The 20,879-nt window shown below is 35.7% G+C and overlaps 2 protein-coding genes across 7 annotated transcripts in view; one reads left to right on the forward strand and one right to left on the reverse strand.

Annotated features, from left to right (window-relative positions):
- RUNX2 (RUNX family transcription factor 2) overlaps nucleotides 1-20,879 on the reverse strand; it is a 155,209-nt gene that overhangs the window by 123,678 nt on the left and 10,652 nt on the right. The gene's annotated exons all lie outside the window — the stretch shown is intronic.
- Nucleotides 1-20,879, forward strand: part of SUPT3H (SPT3 homolog, SAGA and STAGA complex component) — a 278,028-nt gene that overhangs the window by 11,599 nt on the left and 245,550 nt on the right. The window lies entirely within an intron of this gene.

Here is a 20,879-nt window from a genome sequence, read left to right on the forward strand (position 1 = left end):
AAACTGTTCCTATTGTCATTTTGCTTATTTAAGTTTTCTTGTGTTAATATCTTTCAGTGCTAACATAGAAAGGTAGACTGCTGAGATCCTAATATTGCACATGAAATTAAGATATGGAACAGTTGCAAATAACTTATCTCTGTAACAACTGTACTTCCTATCAGCCAAAAAACATTTGTTGTTGTACTTAATGAGACTTCCAGGCTGTGATGCTGCATGATTTTGTAGTTCGCTTCTAAACCTTGGATGGTATATGAACAGGTGGGCTTTGTCAGTCTCAAAGGTACTTGCATAATCAGAAGGGTTCCTTCTGGAGAAGTCTTTATCTTGGCTAGTAACCTATTTCACTGGGCTGATTGCAAATCTTCATTTGGTGGAAAGCAACGTACTCATCAAAAATGTGACTTGCCATTTTTTCCCCTTTTTATGTGTATCCAAGACACTGTACTGTTGGGATGGGGGGTGGGAAAAGTAATGAGCTTCCTCCATGTGGATTTGTGCTCCTGATTTATCAGGCACTTTAAAGAGTATTTCAGCTTAAAGCTAAAAGATATCTAAACTCAGATAGAAAACTAGGCTGTAGGGGCTTGTGTCTAAATTGTGCATTTTTCAAAATATATGATTATGAATGTTACTTATTGAGGGGGAGAGGATGCACATTTTGCCAATTGCTGATGTCAGCTGCACATAAAAGGGAGCTTTGCTTTATGAAATCTTGCAAAAGTATCTTAAAGGATTTTTCCCTATGTTCATTTGTCAAAGTTGAAAACGAAATGGAGAAAGCTAGTCCCAGAGTACCAAAACATAAATCCACGTTTTCAAAAGATAGTGGTAATCATTGGCTCTTTTCACTAAAGTTTGAGTTCTGGAAGACTGTTCAGGATGTTGTTTAAGATAGGCCGAGTTAAAGTAGGATGGACTTAAAAGGGAATTAATTTTGGGCTACTGATCTTTACTTTGTCAAGGTCATTGAAAACACACAATATTTGAAAGCTTTTTATCCTATGTTGCTTCATATTTTATTTTTTAATTTATTTTTCATAAGCTATATTTCAGTCAAAATAGTTATGATGTCCGTCTTCTGACCTATAGGTGAGTAACTACATTTTAAAGGTAGGGAAGTTTTTCTGTATTCAAACTATGGATGCATCCTAATGGTTTTTATGATACTGTCTTTTTGATTATTTTACTTCAGGTCGGTAATATTGAATGTGTACTCATTTGTACAATATTTAGGTAGTTTTATCTTAAATGCTTCACTCTCAGCCTTCCTGATTCCATGGTGTTAGAGCTGACTATAAGGCTAGGATGAATGTTAAAGCTTTATTTGTATTTTTATATTTACAAATATATAAATATTTTTTTCCTGCCAGTTGTCTTCTTCAACCAGAAAGAAGTTAAAGTATCTCAAGCCTCCATAGGTTATAATTATTTGCCTGGATAAAAAAACCTAAAAACTATATTTGGCTTTTTGATGTAATGGAAACACTTTACATCTTTAGTATTGCTGTATCACTCTAGGTACTCTCCTTGTTTTTACTTCTGCAGTTGTGAAGGAGCCCAGTCAGGAATTAAAAGGTGTTTTAGGTCACTTCAGGCTACATTTGAACTGCATTTTTGTTTGTTTCCATCACCTACGGACATGATGATTTTTATATAAGAAAAATGGTAAATCTCTTCCATGTCATGTTCTACAAAGAGTTCCCTGTCCAAAAGCAAAAGATGTAACTCATTTTTATTTAAACCTCCTTAAGAGACTGTTAGACTGTTGTAGGTGGAGCACAGGACACATTAGAGTATTTTTTGCTATAATGTAAATGAGATAATGAACTATTTCCTGTGAATAGCTTCTGAAGGAGATGAGCACTTTGTTACAAATCCAGTGGTTTGCTGTGCTGAGTTCCTTTCAGATAGAAAATGTAGGTTCTCTCCCTCAAAATAATCCTGTTTAGATATTGTTCACATCTATAACAGTCATGTACACTGGAAAATGCATGTGTTGTTCTTTGTGGAGAAAATAGCTCTAACTAGGCTTAAAAACAAAAGAAGAGCCAGGAAGTTTGGAGTCAAAGGAGGCTGTGCATCTCTTTGGGTCAGTATCTGAGGAGCCTGCATTTTATTTAATTGTGCACTTCCTGATAAAGTATTTGAAACTACCCTCCCCGCCAGTATACACATGATCCTGTCAGAATGGAGAAGTTATTGTTGGCCATATAAATGGAAGAAATAGACATTTTCCTTTTGCTTCAGAACTGGTGAAGTTATAAGAGAGCTATACAAACAGCTCTTCTGTGCGTTAAATGCTTTTCACAAACAGTTTCATTGAAATAATAACAACTGAAGAAATTCCCTGAATGTAATGAGCGTGTTGAAAATAACATTTTTTTAATTGTTTGCTTGGGGAAGAAAAAAAATTGTGAGTCTTGAAATGATAAAGTACCAGGGATGAACCATGTGGAGAAAAAAATGACAACTGTTTCTTTTGGCCTGCACCGCAAAATGAAGTTACCACTTTAAAAGAACTTTCCAGGCTCTGACAGAAGCTGACATTTTTTATAAACTACATAATTTAGGAAGTTACAGATTCTCCCGTTTAGGCGATTTATAATAAATCCATGCTGTCATCCTAAGATCCTGGGAAATACTAAAGGCTGGAGGATTACAGTGCAGAAAAGGTGACATCTTTCTTAAAGAAAAGAAGATAGAGGTTTTAGCTGCATGGTTTCATTGTGAGGTTGAGTAGGAGCACCTATTTCAGACAGTTCATACGGAGTAATATGAAGAGTACCTTCAGCTTGTCCTGCCTTTCTCTACAAAAAATGTGAAAAGATGAATTCGTGAGAAATAAGTCGTGTTAGGGACACTGGGTGCGAAGCAAGAATGGCATTTGGTAGTTGCTAATGTTAAAAAAGGGACTGCTGGATCATAGGGACTTAAAAGGCAGAAGAAATGCAGAGAAACTCTATCATTGATGTAGAATATCAAATTCTGTTACAACCCTGCAGTGAGAGCTGGAAGTCTGTGTTTACCAGTGCCTCACAGTCTGAAGGTGGTACCGTTTATGAGTTTGGAACACACAGCACTTAGATGTTGAGTAAGGGTTTGATTCCCCAGAATGCTGAAATTTACGTGTAATGCTAAGTTTGAGAGTAATCCCTTTTAAGGTGATGACGTTATTCCATGCTACGTATATCACTTATGCTGTGCTTTTTTTTTTTTTTTTTTGAACCAAAGCGCTAGGGAATGAACTGAATCCTTTTGGGAATTGTGTTTTTATGATAGCCTCACAAATATTATTTCTGATGCATTTGAGGAAATGTATAGGGGCCTTGAAATGAAATCACAAAATACTGCAGAAACATTATCTTAAAATGCATAAATCAGTTTTTCATAATATGCGCATATATATACGTACACACTAATAAAACAGTTCTGTTTTTTCTATTGACGATTAAGACTGCTGAAAGTATTTGCTCATATTTGAAGATTTTTTTTCGGTTGGTTTTCAGAGTAAAATCTGTATAATGTCTAGTGCCTGCATAAATAGCATTAAGTGTAGCTGGGGATAGTACTTATATGTTGATTACTTTTAGAGGAATAGAGAGTTAGTGTCAGACTGTCACAGACTGCACAAACACATGTCAATGTACAGGGCACTACCTGGGTTTGTTTGGCTTTTAATTGTTAAGACCTTGCAATTATTTGATATTTTATCTAATAATAATTTAAGGGAACATAATGCCCTGTAGACTCTTCTTTGACTCCCACGTTCTTTATTTGTATTTAGATATGTTGTTATGTTACTGTTATTATAGCAGTAAGGTGTTAAAAAAAAGAAAAAGAAAAAAAAGGTTTCAGCAGGTTTAATGTATTTTTCTGAGGTTTGTTTTACGTGGTTTCATTTGGCTGATATATAACCTGTTTCCAAACTAACTGCTAACCTTAGGTCAGTTGCACTTAAATTATAGTTCTGCCCAGAAGGTTCTCAACCATGATGATTTCACAGTAGCAGCTAAAATTCGTAATTTGGTTGAAATCATCTATGTTGTAATAGAAGCACTGGTTATAGAGGGAATTTCTAGAAACCGTGAAGTTACAAACACTAGTATAGAACAATTTGAAGATGGAGAGTTTTTTCTTCCCCTCAATAACATATCTTGAAATCAGAGCTATTTTAACTGCTTACAAAAATGAAAAATACTTATTATTGTGACCTGAAGTTCATTCAGAAGTTGTTTTAATTGATTCAACCTTTTTTTTTTTTCTGAAAACTCTTAAGCAGAGGGAACAGAGGCTATGTTCAAGATTAGTTTATCAACAGAATAATTTCAAAAATCTCATGAGTAAGAATTTTACAATGGCATATGTATATTGAAAACTAATCTGAAAACACATTTCAGTTCACTATACCCTACAGCTTCATCCCATAGGTGACCCCAATGTTCAGCCACATATGCTTCAGAGATTGTGTCAGCTGAAAAGCTGCAGAATTGGGCTCAAATTCGATGATAAATCTCAGAATTACATAAAGTACTGGTTAGTTATACTTCACTATCGAGGAGTGTGTTTGTGTCAGCTGCATTCGTAGTGCCAGAACGTGCAGTGTCATTGGTAATGGTAGGCTGTATTACCCTGTTAATGCAAGCTGGTTGAAAATAATGTCCTTTTTGTGAATTCCGTGTTATTTTATTTTCAGACTCAGAGTTGTCCCTCCCCCTATCTATTTTATATGCGTTCTGCAACCACATATTTTGTCTGAAAAACAACTTTTTTTTTGTCAACCGTAACATGATTCTATGTTTTCTTTATAACAGATTTTTTTTAAAAATGAAATGTTGAAAATGTGGTCCTTCAAAACAAAAATAAAAAAAAAAATACTTTCCATAACAGAAAGGGCCCTACGTTCACTACTCTGTTTAGTCAAAACTGCCTATTTTTATGGATACCACTACAAATGGATTTATTTTTCAGGACTAGCTCTTGGGTAAACATACCTCGTGGTGCATTTAAACAAGGAATTCTGTCACTGAGACCTCTCTGTTGACTTGATCATTGGCTGGCTGTGTGGCTGCAGATTGTCTTGCTTGAGAAGATACAGATACACGTTTTTTTGTAAAGTTTAACTCTTCTCTATGTTTATGTTAGAAATTGGCTTTAATGCAGGGCAAAATGCAAATATGTGAGAACAGATTTATTTTGGTTGTTCTTTTGGCTTCAGTATATAGTGTGAAGACCATCGTGCTATAGAAATATTTAGGATGATGCTAGTTAGATACACAGAAGACCATGGATAGGCAATACATTTGAATTAAGAACAACTTTAATTCCATTTTTAATAGTTTATTTTTCTGATGCTTATAACTGTAACTCTGGTGATGAAAAAAAATCATTATTTTATGCTTAAAAAGTAAATTTAAACAATTTTTTGCATATTTGGGTCAGCTCAGAGTTACCAGAGCAAGGAAAAACAGTTAGCTGCCTAAGTGCTTTTTATAAACGTGTGCTGAAATAGCTGAAAAATAAAAGTGAAAACTTTTAACTCTTTAGATCTGTGGCACTGCTTTGGAAAAGTTGCATTGTTATAACTAACAAAAACTCAAAACTCAGTGTAGTGACACTATGCTACACCACGCCACAGGCAGTAGCTGGATGCCCCGTGTTGACATAGGAGGTCAAAAACATGATCCGTGAACTAATCTTTTGTTCCACTGATGTATTTAGATAACTCCTGCTGACTTTAGTTGGATTAGAATTTGTTCAGCACTGAATGCCTTGGAAGATCTTACTGGCGTGTCCCAGTATTGAGTCTTAAATTAATTTTCAAATAGAAAAATGCAAATGTTGTTAATAATGAGTGCTTTTGTATGCTAAAATAGCATTTCCATGTCAGTTGGAAGGTTCAAGGAACTTGTTTCTCAGTGCTGAAGAAATAAATACTGTATATAACATGAAAGGACTATGACGCATACAGGTGTGTTTTGCCACATAGGTTTTTGTTTGTATGTTTATCCAGCTCCAAGTATCAGAATAATTGTAATTAAATACTTCATTAAGATTACATGCTAATTACAAAAAAAATAAATATGCATTTTATGCTGTTTGCAAGACGTAACTCCCTGTTGAATATTCTCCCTAAAGTGTTTTGTTTTATGAATTAATAAGAAAACATTTAAAATGTTCCCTATCTGATTTCTAGCTTCTGCTGCTACTTGTTTTTTGATAAACATCTAATTTATTATCCTGGTCTTCAAAACTTTGTTTCTTATAGTTCTCTTTGTGATAATGGGCTTCGTTGCTGGTAAGTCTAGTTTTCAGTTGTTAAACCATAGCCTTGGTTACTTTGTGTTGTTTCTTTTTTCTGTGTGTGTGTGTGTTTTTGTTTTGTTTTGTTTTATACCTAAATGTATAAGCAGGCTGACCCTTATGAGCCAGCTCTAAGCATAAACACCAGAGCTGCCATTCCCTTCATGCCAGGTTCCTCAGGAGGTTTTCCCTTATGCCAGCTTCAGTTCTTCCCCAGGAGAAAGAAAGTTTTTAGAGTGTTGCCTTTCATATATCTTAGGTTTCTTGGAATGCAGAGCGCATGCAGGCCCTGATTCTATTTGAAACAAGTATATGATTATAGTGACTAGGGAGTTATGCTGACTAGACAGTCTAGAAGATTGGTTTTAATAAAATGGTGCACAATCCATGCAACATGCAACGCCCAATAAGCATGTGCTTGAGTTGAATATTAATAATAATTTGTTTTATCTTACTGTAATGAGATACGATAGTATTCAAAGAACCCTTTTATGACTATAACCTTGTGACTTCAGTCATTCGTGTGCCTATCCCTCTTCGCTTTGAAGTTGATCAGTGAAATCATCTGACTTTGGATAGTTCATTTGGAATGATAGTGGAAGAAAACAGCTGTAATGACCTGGCTTAGGGAGCATTCTGGTTAACCAAACTGTAATTTGGGATTGTAAAGAATTTCTCTATTCTGTCCTGTACTTGTTTACCATATCTGAACCCTGGATTTTGCTGAGATTGCATTGTTCAAAAATAACCAGTTTAGCCTACTGAGCTGAAATCCCTCTCTGCAGACTTTTTTTGACCCTTTGCTAAAGAGGTGATGGCAACAGACGTGATTGGAAATTATTTACCCGATAGTGTTTTTGTGTCTACCTCATCAAATACATCAGGCAAGAGTGGTACAAGATAGAAGACTAGGAGCAGAACTAAGTTTTTCTTTCACGGGTAGGGCAGAGTAGAGGAAGGACATTCCTTAGAGAAATTACTGCAGAGCTTCCTGCTGCTGAGGTGATCAGATATTTTTAAGCTTTAAAAAGCAGAGTCTCTTCTGTATACGGTCAATAGCACAACAGGATTTTGTTGAGGAGGCCTGGTAGGGTTCAAACAACTGACACTAAAAGACTTAAGAGCTGAAAATGGTACCACATTTCTGTACCACGTTTTTAAGTATAGTTATTTTAGACAACACTTTAGTAATACTGAAGTTACATTTTACCATTTAGTAGTAGCATAATTCACTTTAATGATATCTCTCAAACATTGTGCCTGAAATGCACTCACTCTCTCTTGTCTCTCTTTTTTCTGTTGAGTATCTTGTCTTTGCTTGTGCAGGGGGTAAAAGGAGCTGGGAGATCTTTCTTAACATACAGTGCCTGAGCAGTCTCTTACATAGAGGAAATGCAGTGCTATGTCTCTTCACAAACTGCTGAAGGAAATTTCCCATAACTAATTCCAAAATTGCACTCATATTCAGAAGGTTTGCAAAAGAAACACATGAAGGATGTTTTTATGGGGAAAGGCTAAAGGGCTTAATCTGGACAGCAGTTTTTACCCTGAACAGAATTAGCTGAGGTTTAGCGTAATGAGATGCACAAAACCCAGATAATTCTGCTCTACTAGCGCTGCATTTTTCTCTTGAAAGTTCAATGTTAATGTAGGTTTTGCAGTTAATTTGTGAAACCTGTTTTTATAAGCACAGGAAGAGTTCCTCAAAGGAAGGTTACAACATGCACAGTTCTACTTAGTTATTTGTTCTGAGTTGCATACAACTTCTTAAGTACATCCTATGTTTGGATTTTTCTGTTTGGTATGGAAGTATTTTAAGATATATGATTCCAGGCTTTTACAATGAGATTCCTGGAATTCTCTGGTTTCAGATTTTGTTAAGTTGCTTTAATGTATCTAATAGCTATGTAAAAGATTTTTAAATTTGGAAGTGAACTGTCCTTCTGAAGTAAAGACGTACATATATCGTAACTGAATACCTATTAAATCATAAGCTAGTACGTTAATCAAGTCCAGCATTTTCTATTTGTTTTCTCAAGTGTAAAAAAAATAAATAATAAAATTGCAATACATTTGTTCTAGCAGACTGAATCTGAAAATCCAGTTAAAGTACAGCCATGACCATAACTGGTGAGTGAGTTGGTTCTTAACTGCTGAAATCTTTATCTGCAGCTGCATAACTTGTAATTTCAATTTATTTGTTTTAGTCGCATCTAATTTGACGGTACAGATTGTACGTGTCAGTGAACAACGTGGTAGTAGAACATTATTCATCCATACAGAACAGTAGGGGGACAGATGCTGTAATTATTGTGTGCTTTTTTGCCCTGCTGATGTCATTGCACTCTGTGGACTTACTTATCAGATAAGGAATTGGAAGTTCACAATTGGAATATATGGGAGCAGAGTTAAAATGATCAGAAGGAACCCCTGCAGAATGCACTGTGTCTTAGATAGATGAGTCAGAGTATTCTTCTCATCTAGGTGCTTTTTCTGCTCCTTCAGCTATCTGCCACAGCTTTGGAGAGGAATACTTCCATTGTTTTTATTTTTTTTTTTAATTTTTATTTTTTCCCTCTGAGGCACAAAGGCTATATAATCCTTCCCAGCTTTTGCTTGACTGGTGCTGATGTCTGCCACCCCTGGTATGGAACTGCCTCTTCGGAGATACAAGATATCCCGTAGTGGTTAGAGCAACGTGTTTGTGTTTTTCTCTGTCATTGTGATTGCAACATAGTAATTTAGATTGTGACGTTCTCCCTAAATTGGTCTGTAAGGTGATTAGTTTATCCTCAAATCCCACACTGGCTCTGGGACTTGCAATAAAACAGCTAAAGAGTGATAGCTGGAGTAACTTCTCTTGAATAGTTTCCAGCATTTGATGACTAAGTATCATCATCACTTTTTTTAAATATAAGTCTATAAATGGCTTCATCATACCTTTTAGTTTCCATTGGATGACTCCGTCTGCTTACTCTTCCACTTGACTTTGTTATATATAATATATACAAATAATGTATATAATATACTGCATATTAAATATTGCTGTCTCTTGATTATCGTTTTTAATGTTCTTAATTTGCTGAATAACTGAATACTGTTTCTTTTAGCTTGGCTTTAGAAATGGTAAATAATAATTTAGCAGTCATGATATAATTGGATGGTAGAAATGTCAGTAAGACTAACGGCAGAGTGGGAGGAGGGTGGAGAAAGGACATGCACAAGAATAGTCTAATGGCAAGTGTTAGGTTTATTCTACAAAATAGTATTGGCAGTTTCTTAATACGTTAGCAATGACGTGCTTTTTTAGCTTTAAAATAATCCACCGCCCCAAACACGTAGTTTGTGCTTAAAACTCTTTTTTTCTTACAGAAAATGCTGAGCAGGCAACTTACTTGCTCTTCTGATTTGGTGATGGTGACTTTTTGTTTCTGCTTGGCTTTTCGGACAGAAAGCTGTAAGCACTTTATGCTGTTAAAAAGCAGCAGCTTCTGACCTAATGTACCCTTGTCTGAATGATAATGTTTCTTTGTTACTTATTTTTAGCTCAGATTGTTTTTCTCCCCTTTCCCCTAACATGATTTGTACAACCTTTAGAAAATTGAGTAGTTGTGGTTTTGAATCATCCTCCATTTCTAGCCTCAGTGAGTATTTATGAAGAAGCACTGCCTTGCTTATGTGTGGGTCTTTTTCTTACTTAAAAAGGCAACAGCCATGACACAGTCTTACGCCTGGAAAACGAAGATGCAATACTATAGAATCTTAGTAGGCTGTGTTGTGACCCTGGAAAGGACAATGTGTTAAACACTCATTTAATTTTGAACCAGTGTTGTGTCGCTAGCAGATGGCTTGTTGTTCTCCTTTAACTATGATTCAGAGTCATTTGGATAAAATATCTTGAAGGAGTGTGTTTTGGTCCTGAAATAAAGCATGACTATCCATTTTGAAACTATAGTGATACTTCACTATGAATCACTCAATGTTCAGCTCCCTGTTCGTGTAAAGCCTTCAGCATATCTAGTCCAAGCCTAAATCCTGTTTGTGCTTTTGGTGAAGTACAGCAAGATAACACAGACATTTGATATGTACACAGTGATATAAAAGCCTTACAGGAATACAGTTGAGTTCTGCCAAGTATAAATTAATCCGGCCATCTTAAAACTGTGGGAGATGGCAAATAATTTCATGGTAAACTCTACTCTCTTATTAAAAACATAATACTTTTGAATTAGGAAAGGTTCCTGGCATTCCACAAATAAGGTAGCTTTCCTCTTAACCAAACCCACGGCTTTTTAGTTGTGTAGCTTTTTACTCTGAGTTTTTCATAGGAAATCAAGAACCTGAGGGGTAGGTCTATGCTTTTTCTTATGTGATCATACAACTTGGGTTTCTGTTTAAATGGGTACACACACGTGCACATAGACACGCATTATCAACAGATTCTGCACCAGTTAAATAATAACACCATAGAAAAATTGAGTTTGGAAGGGATGTCTGGAGGTCATTGGGCCCAGCCTACCTACTCAGACTTTATATCAGATTGCTCCACAACTATATGAGGAAACCGTGTATTTATTTTGTAGTCTGCTTTGTTTCACTTCTGTGACCTGCAGTAGAAAGCTGCTTTTTTTTCCAGTGTATCTAAGCTAGTGTAACTACTCCGGAAAAAACTTCTAAATGAAAACTAGACCTTAATATTAAACAGCATCTAAAGTTACGAAAGAATATTTAATTTTGTGGAAAGTCCCTTTCACTAGCTCAGTTAAGAGGAGAAAATATATAGTCCTTATGGAAGGTATGTATCAATGTGGTTTAATAAGCCACTCCATACCTATGGCTACTTTTTCTGCTAGACCGCAAAGCTAATGCAGATCTATATTTTAAAATATAAACAAAGTAATTCTGCATATTTCCCCGGGAAAAAAAATAAATAAATAAATAAAGTTAATAAACTCTTCCAAAACCCCAAACACTGTTATCTGTCTGTAGTTTTTGGAAAACTTATTGCACAAAATATTGGAAATTACTGTTTCACTGACCAGTTATGACAAACCATACTGGTAACATTGTGTTACTCTTAAACCTGAAGTGTATTTTGTATTACTGTTATAGTGCTGAAATTTATTATGATTTTTTAAAAAAAGTTTTTCAAAAAGCTTTAAAAAGTTTGAGCCAACCTAGAGACTTTATCAATTATTTGGAAAAGATGGAAAAATATCCATCTATTCCTCTCTCTTACTAAAAAAATAAGCATTGTTTTTATTAAAATAAATACTGTCTGCTTCTTTGTGTGCATGTATATAACTGCAACATTTTGTTGACCTCAAGTTAATATTAATCTATTTGCCAAGCTATCTAGGAAATATCATGGGAATCAAAACGTTAGCACGCAGGGTGAGATTGATTTGTGCAAATGCATTTTCTTCAACCTCCCGCTCCTCAAAAAAGCTACCTAAAGAAGTCAGTGTTTTGTTCCTCTCTTAGTAGCTTTAAACTGAATGTGTAACTCTGTTGTTGGCAGGCTCGTGACAGGCAGATCTCTTTTCCACAAATACATTTCATCTAATAATTAGGTAAGGTGGTATAGTCAATGAGTTATTTGGCAGCCTGCATTGCTGTCTCTTGATTTGCAATCTTAATAATGAGAACTTCACTGTGGTATACTGGTAGTGTAAAAAATATATATATATTTAAATGTATGCATATCTGTGTGTGTATATGCAGACTTGAGAGAAGAGCAAACATCTATTCATAGCATGATGCTGATCTTAGGGGCTGAATAAGACTAATATGTTGTCTTTAATTGTTGTATGGCTTTGAGAACTGTAGAACTGGACAGGACTTTGCTAATATAACCTTTGATGCAAGTGAAACCACTTTTCACTATACCATCTACTAAGAGGGAATGCAGACTCTGAAGATAATCACAGTAGTCTTTTGCTTTGTGTTTAATGCAGAAAAATGTTACATCTGTTAGAATTCCTAAGCTTCTGCTGATGCCCCAGCAATTCCAGTTTTGCTGTTTATAGCAGACAGATCAGTTGTGGAAATCAAAGTTTGTGCAACTCTGAAATGCAAATTGAATGTGTAATGCAAATCGTGTAATTAAATCTAGCTGTATGGAAACTACCTTTAAAAACTGTATGTTTATAAATGTTGATCGTTCTGTGTGCTTCTAGGTCTTTGTGCTTTCTGAACTGAAATGGCCAGTAAGTAGCCCTGTGTAGGGGATGCTGAAAAATCAAGTAAACTGAACCAGCTTTAATGCGTGCTGCACAACTGGGCTAGATACAGATCTGGTGACTTTCAGTTGGAAGGCTCTGTAGCTAGTTGGCAAGCTTCCTTATGCTCTGTTTCTCTATTAAATGCCAATCTTATACCTTTTGAGAATGAGACCTTCTTTGGAAAGAAGTGCATTACAACAAGCTACGCCTGTGAGTGTGCACTGGTAGGATCTTCCACACCGCCTGCCCACGCAGGACCCCTGTACAGACGTACTGCTCTCGTTATAGTGACCAGCGCTGCCTTTGACGTGACATCTCAGTGTCTGTCAGGTCCTTTTATGCTTCAGATGACTGAACAGATGTGTGTGATCAACTTATGGAAAAAAGCACTAGTGTTTCATCTCTTTCTAATGAATTACAGAACTATTTTTGAAAAATGGGCAGCTTTTGAATAATCAAAGTCATGTATATTTCTGGAACTGGGATTAGGATGGCAATATTTATCTTTGAATTCTTAAGACAGATAAAAATCAAAAGTCCAAACCACCAGCTATTTTTGTTAAATGTTTAGATTAATCTAGAAAAATCGACTGAATCTTTAAAATTGCTTATTCAAATGTGTATTTAAGAACTTTATGCTGAGCATTTCATTTCTTTCTTAAAAGACTTCTCTATATGGCAACATAGCTTTTGAGGGAAAGATATTATTTGATTAATCATTATGATCTTTTTGAAACAGGCAAGTCATAACACTATTTTCTCAATTGAAAATTGAGGCCTTAGGCAGAAACTTCTGCAGACCATTTAAAGTTTTAACTAATACTTTTGTCTTCTCCTTAGCAATTTCAATAAAGCTTTCTTTATTCTGATAGCTGTTACAATGAAATGTATTTGATATCTCTAAGGATGTCTGATTTTTTTTTTTTTGACAACACTATTTCCTCCATTCACACATAAGTGAAGATAGTTGTCTGACTGAATCGAAATAAAACAGGAATTAGAATTCTTGTATCATTCTTTGCTACTTATTAGCTTGCCACATGGTTTTCCCTGCATGCCAAGTGTTTCCATCTACTGTTACAGACAAGTGTTGGTTGCTGGTACCAATAACAATTCACATCCGCTCTTCTGAAAAGCTAGCATCTCCTCCAGCTGATGATAGCTGTCATTGCTATGGCTATTTTGGTTGTGTTTTTTTTTTTTTTTTTCTCTTTAAATGTGGGGTGGTGAAAGCATGAAGAACAGTTGCTGCTACTTTACAGAGGTATCCTTGGGTTTATTTTTGTGGTAGGTGAAAGGCTCATATCTTTCTTTTGTAGGTGAAAACAAAGATATAGGGAATGTTTTACTGCCGATCATAGAAGCATAGCTATCCTTTATGCAGTTGAGACTTTCAAGAAACACTCTACATACTACAGTTAAAGCTGGTGAAAAATCTATTGCAGGGAGTTTTAAACTTGGAGAAGGGAAATAATGTTTTGGACTGAAGGAAAGACTATTAAAACTCTGCAGTTGAGACTGTACACATAGTACAGTAGTTACAATTTAAATTTGATTAATGAAGCCTTCTTGATATGTTTGCTTATAATTTGTACAACAGCTTTTGTTAAGTGATCTTTAATTTTCGTCAAATGGAAAGGCCATTTTTTTTTTTTTCAAAGAAGTGATGATGAGTGACTTGATGCAGTCTTTCTTTTCACCTCGTCAATATGTTTCCTTTCTTTGAGACTACTGGCAGAGCTGTATAATTGTCTGCGTCGTCTTAAACTTTTTTTTTTTTGATCAGTCTTGAATTAAGTATTAGTCACATCTCTCAAATGTTGGTCAGGTCCTCTACCTTAAAGTATTCAGCTTGACTTGTAAGTCAAAGCGGGTGGACTTGGACAATTCGGACTGTCTTAGAGTTGAAGGACTGGTCTGCAAAGCCGTCAGTTTTCAGAAAACTGTGTGGCTTTGTTAAAATTAACAAAGGGGATAATCCTTTACCAAAAAAGAAACACGGCGTTTTGATTAGGTATGTTTTTCCAGGAGGGGATTCTAAAATGTATCTGAACCAAACCAGCACCGCTCTGTAGTAAAGTCTGTCAGCTGGGTTCCCTAGCCACTTGTGCCATCAGACTATTAAAAAATAAAAATAAAAAAAAAATGCAGCAGCAAATGCACCTTGACTAGGTAGTTAAGCTGCCAATTTAGCTGCTTTTTGCTACTGAAGCAGTACAAAGCGGATGGAGCCAGCCAGTTAATTTGTCTGAGTTTGAATTTTTTCTTTTAGTAATGTGTAAGAATATAAAAAAAAAAAAAATCCACTGTTTATTATGTACATATTCATTAGCATGCACATGATTTTTTTCTTTGCTGAGATAACATTCAGATGCTTTAAAATTTGCCTGAAGTTATCTTAAACAAATTTAAATTTCACTCTCAACAGGAAAAACCATCGTGTGGAGGTGGTTCCTATCCTCATTGTTTGACTTCCTTGTTGCAACTACAAATCAAAAATGAGTTGGGCATCACTTATCAAACTCTGTTGTAGGATATGGATACATTTTTTAATATATACTTTACATGGATTATCAGGATGATTTGAAATTTTGAGCAGGATATTAGTATTGACTTTGCTGGGACTGTCATAAAAAATAGTTGTGTGTGTATTTAAGTGTTTCACTAAGTATGGCCCATTTATAAATAAAATCTTTCACTGAAATGTAGAGATGTCAAGACTAGTGATTTTTTAAAAAGTCATATTTTTCTTGAATTTAGGCATGCAGATTTCCTATAGATAAATGAGGATGTGAGCTTATACTGCCTTATATACCCTATCATACTTTTGAGTATATATGCTTTTACCCATATTAAATAGAAAGTTGTTCTTTCCCCTTCCATTCAGGAGTAATAACTAACTGCAGAGTAAAGGTGGGCATCTGAACACATCGTTCAGGAGTAGCTGAGTCGCTGCTAAGTTTTCATCCTACCTATTCCTCATTAGGTACAAAATCCTTTACCTGTATTCTATGGCTAACAAGTAAAATAATCATTGATAAAACATGTTTGGGACTGGGAGGGAACTACTTACTCTAGTCTGGGTCACTGAGGTAGGACAGCGAAGTGTCTCACCTGGTACAAACTGTAGCGAAGGGGGGTGTTGGGCAATCTCTACAGAACTTTTTTATGCCTATAGTTCCTACTCTGTTTATCTAAGGAAATGATGGCTGTCATACCTGACTTCTCTTGTTGCACAAGATTGTAGAAGAAGTAGGTAGGACTAGTGTGGACTAGTAGTGCTAGTGGCCGTGGATATCATGTGAAAATATGTTGGATGCGAAGGACGTATATGTTTGAAATGTTTCCTTAACCTTTTCACATAGATCATGGTTTCTAAAACCGTTATTAACTCCTTATTTTTGATCAGGTATGAAGTTTTCTAATTGAGCTCTTAGATTCTGTATATCTCATTGGTATCTCCTACATTTTCTGTATATATGTCAATCCTGATAGTGTCTGTGAGAATGAGTTGAACGCCTGCCTACTTAGTTTGTGAGCCTTTTTAATTGACAGATTTTCTTCCATGTTTCCTTTCTCGAGGTTATTCACTTCAAAATTCAAAATAAACAGTTGGCTCTCTGCATTTTTACTCGTCTGTTTAATTTTATACTGTTAGTTTCAGATTTTCTCTAACTGATCTTGTTCTCTTTAAGCATTTGAGATCCCTCCAGCTTGATGTCATAGTAAATTCCAATAAATATTCCAATAAATACTGTTCCTGTTCTCTCATTTATGCTAAATATATTAACCTAAACAAAACTGGGCCCAGCATCTCCCTGTGGGACTCTTAAAAAATATGTTATGTTTTGTCATCAATATCAATTACAGTTTGCACCACTTCCTCCGTAGTGCAACGCTTCTGTACTGAGTTTGCAAGTTCCCATGTATAATAGCTTGGCAGCATCGATGTCGTTTTATCTGAAGCCAAGTTGCATCGATTCTGCTGCTTCATCTTTACTGACAAAGTCATTTGCTTTTCAAATTAATCAATTGGGTTAATATGACATTTATTTGTTCTTGATTAATCCATTTTGATTGCCTTCTCACCTTGGTACCCTACAAGTGTTTGTAGGTTGACCATTTCAATTTGTTCAGAATCTCAGCAGCAGCAGCGGGTTCAGTAAAAAGGATTGATGTACGAGGACCAGATGCAGGACAATGCTTTGTATATGGTGTGAACTATGCTTTTAGGAAACTGGCTGGGAAAGAACGGAATAATCGTGTTTTGTTCTCAGAATCCTGTGTGGTGCTGTTGACACGACCAAGTCTCGGTGAGCGAGGTTTTAAAAAATCATAAATGCTTTGAATTTTTAAAAAATATTTAGTTGCAGCCAAAATCAATTTTCTAGTTGAATACCTTCAGTATCCTATCCAAAATAGGGAACAGCTATATTTGGTGATGGCACAATTGTTAACATTGCTATTTTCAGGTTCAAAATATGCTTATGCAAAGAAAATGGAAGTATTTTGCTGACAATATTTGCTAAGCATTTTTCCAGCAAGAACCAAAATTACCAAGTCCTGCAGATGAGTCATCAGTATGCCTTTAAAAATTATTTATTTTTAAGGACAGACTTCTCAAATGTACTTCAAAATAAGTTAGCCTAAAGTAAAGCTGTCTACTTCAAGGTTGAAAGAAACAGATGTTAAGAGAGGTTGAGCTGATGATGCTGTATAAAAAATTTCTGCTATTGTTATTTATTTAGGTTTTCCTATTGGAGTTGTAGCTATGGATAAGTATTTTTGTTGTGGTAGGCACTGCACAAAATGAATATTGAAAAAAAAAATCTAAGTTCCTGCTAACGAAATGAAAGATACCGCCTGGTTGTTATTGATGCCTAGGGTTGCTAGTTGGCTCTGACTCTGAAGTGGGGGTAGGACCTCTAGAATGCCTATCGGACACATTTCACACTGCTGTCTGAAAATAAGACAGCTGAAAGAACTTTAGTCAGGTGATCATGTTCTTTTTCAACAACTTTAGATGTAGAAGAATATGCTGTATGAACATAATAGATTCAAGTACATTTGGAATCAGCTTCTTGTGGGAGTTATGCCCTATGGTACAAGGAAAAAGAGGAAATAGGATGACAGTATCTAAGTGTGAAGGTACATAGAAACACTTCTGAAAGAAAGGACCATTGACCTCTGGCATTTGAAAGTAGACTCTACTTTCAAGACCAGAGGTAGAGAAGACTGGAAGTACGAGAGGTGGGTCGTAAATTGTGAAGAGACAAGCTTGCCAGAGTCTGACTCTTGGCTGTGAAATGGAATTCTTACAGTATTTCCAGTACTTGAAAATGTGGGGAGAATCGTTAAACCAAAACAATCCATGGGGAGATGGGGAAGAGTTATCAGAAGTGCCGTGAAAACAAGCTGTTACTCAAATTATACGTTGTCAAAATGTGTGCGTTGCCTGACCCGTAATGCTTCCATCCCTCTAAGAACCCACCTGTTATCAAGGATAAGTATTTTTTGGTGTTCCTTTCTGTTGTATAATGCCAATTACATGCCAGACAGATAGATGTTCCTCATCTGTACAATTTCCTTTTTGAGTCCCTATAAAACAGCCTTGCAAAATATGTTCCCAGAGTCCATTGTCTCCTCACTTTGTATTCCCTTATTCAACACATTGAAATTAAATTTTAGGGTTCCAAAAGTATCACAATTGCTCCTCTAATAGCTTGCAGGCTTGAGCAGTCAAGTACATAGCTTTTTATGTGTATACATGTGTGCGTGTGTGTGTAAGCACATAGAAGACTCCTTTATGGGCTGGAAATCTGGAGGCAACTTTTCTGTGGCAAACCTGCGTCGACAAACTTAGAGAGAGAGCTGCCAAGGAGGCTGGCACTCCTGACGCTGCAAGGGCATGTGTGCTGTTCCTGCAGACCAGAGCAGAAGGCTCCCTACCTGAGTTCGTGGAAAGGCTGTGGGACTCCCCTGCTAGGTTAGTAGTCAGGAAAGGAAAGAGTTTACAGGTTAAGAGCGTGGAGTTAGTTTTCCATCTGACCTTCCTTGCACGCCAGCACAGAGCAGCTTTTCTGTAGCATCAAAAGATGTTATTGTTTGCCAGGATAACTATGCTAATAAAGCTCCTTGTACAAACATATCTATTATGTTACAAAAAATGAATACTACTATAAGCAGTTTTATTAGTATAACAGCATTTAAACTAGGCCTTTTTCCATCACCGCTGTCTGTGAGGACAGCTTGCATTTCTAACATTCCAGTATTTTTCAGTATTACCTAGGTGCTTCCTTAAGGTGAACTGTAATAAAAAGTGAAAACAGAAGTTTTTATAACTGTAAAACTGGAAGAGAGATGCAGCCCTCAGCATCAGCCTATTCATTACAGAGACTTTCAAACGTTTACCAACCAAATTATTTTTTTTCTGATCTATCAGTTGTTTTGGTTTCCTCTTGCTCCATTGCCTTTTACTCTATTAAAGCTGCAATCAAGTATGGTCTGATATGCTTTAATGATCTTGTTTGAAATTATTAGTTATTTATTCTTTGATTATTGTCCCGGATCTTCATGTGGTAACTGATGAATGCTCTCAGTCTACTGTAGTACAAAGCAAACTGGGTTTGTATAAGGGCAAGCACTCATCTGGTCAGATCCTGATGTATGACATGAGCGAAGGTGGAACTAGGCTGTCCTTATAAAAATCGTTGATGTGTATCACAGTAAGGTCTTAAATTTGTCTGGTTTAGCAAACCATGAGGCTCACATCAGAGAGATATTTTGTGTGTGAATATTGTATTTTTGGGTATGGATTGACTTTCAGAATACTTTTTAGGAAAAAATGTAAGAAGAGACAAAACTAGTGATTTATTTTCTGAAAAAAATAATATCGAAGTTCTTATTAAAAACAAAACAACGACAAAGTAAAACAGAATTTGCAAATGTGTGTTTTATGGTAAGTCGTATATTCTAGTTAGAATTTATTTGTTTGATGTAGGAACTTTACAGACTACATTACAGTGTTGATAGGCATTTATCTCACTAATAATTTATTTTAATATTTTTCCCTTTACAGGGTTGCTACATGTTTTTCTGTAGATGAATGAGACCTTAACATGGTCTGTAGACATCACTGTCTTCAGAAATAAAAAGTAGATAGAAATTGTATTAAAATAGGTGATCGGTAGTACAGTGTATTGCCCACCTAAAGTGTTCTTGGCTCTTCTTTTTCAGTTGTGAAGAATAACATACTAGATTTTTTTACTAGAATTAGAAGTAGGAATAATTTTCATTACCAGGTTTTCTCCATTTACTTGTAAACTAAGTAAGCAAACAAAAAAAACCCAAAACACCAAACAAAAACCACCCCTGATTTTCCTTAGAAGACTCGTAACTAATATAATATGTAACACGAGCATATTTGCTTTTGTTTGACTGACTTCTCGGACACCGTTTTCATGTCTGCTCTACACTTTTAAGAAGTCTACCATAATGAGCAAGTCCGAACAGTTTACTTTCCAAAAAACAAGTGACTCGTGGTAATGCTCAAGTGTGGTTTGTAACATTCAAAAGAACAACAAATACTGAAATATACTATTTTTTCAAACCCGAGTGTCAAAATAATAGAATATGAATAGTGACATCAAGAAACACTGATTTGAAATATATACGAAATAGATTTCTGATGAAGAGGGAATTTAAGAAGTGCTTCTTTAAGAATTCTGGAGAGATACACAAACCACCTTCTGTAAGCTCTCTGAACGTAACTAGCATGCTGCTCAGTTTATTCAAAAAGGACTGTAAATTCTGGAAGTTTTAACTTGATATGTTTGCAGGTAACATGATTGATGTGTAATTCTAGAATGAAAGGAGTATTTAGAGTCTTGGCTATCAGTTCAGCAGTTCTTATTTCTTAAACAAAGACAGGTCAGATATTCGTCTTGTCTTCTGTAAGTGTTACAGTTCCTGATTTTATCCTATGAATACGAACACATACAAACTCACAAAATAGTCTAACACGAATGCCTATCGATCACTAGATCAGAAAAATGTAATAGTGGAGGGGGGCTAACCTATCTGTCATAAGATTTTTTTTTTTCATAACTTCTCAGAGGTATATCATATTATAAATGCATTAGAAATGTTTTGCTCTGAGGATATGTAGCATTCCTATAAAGGTTAAATCAATAAAAATGATTTGGCCACATTCCTAAGCATGGCTAGAACAGGTAGCCCGTTGTTTAAGGTACCCTTGAATTTCTGGATCAGATTATTATGGTGCAGCAAAAAGGCTTACTAAAGGCTTCTTACTGTCTGCAGACGTTCTGTGTTTCTATGTGAAGATATCAT

The sequence above is a fragment of the Anser cygnoides genome, chromosome 3 (genome assembly GCF_040182565.1).
Source record: "Anser cygnoides isolate HZ-2024a breed goose chromosome 3, Taihu_goose_T2T_genome, whole genome shotgun sequence".
Lineage (NCBI taxonomy): Eukaryota > Metazoa > Chordata > Aves > Anseriformes > Anatidae > Anser > Anser cygnoides.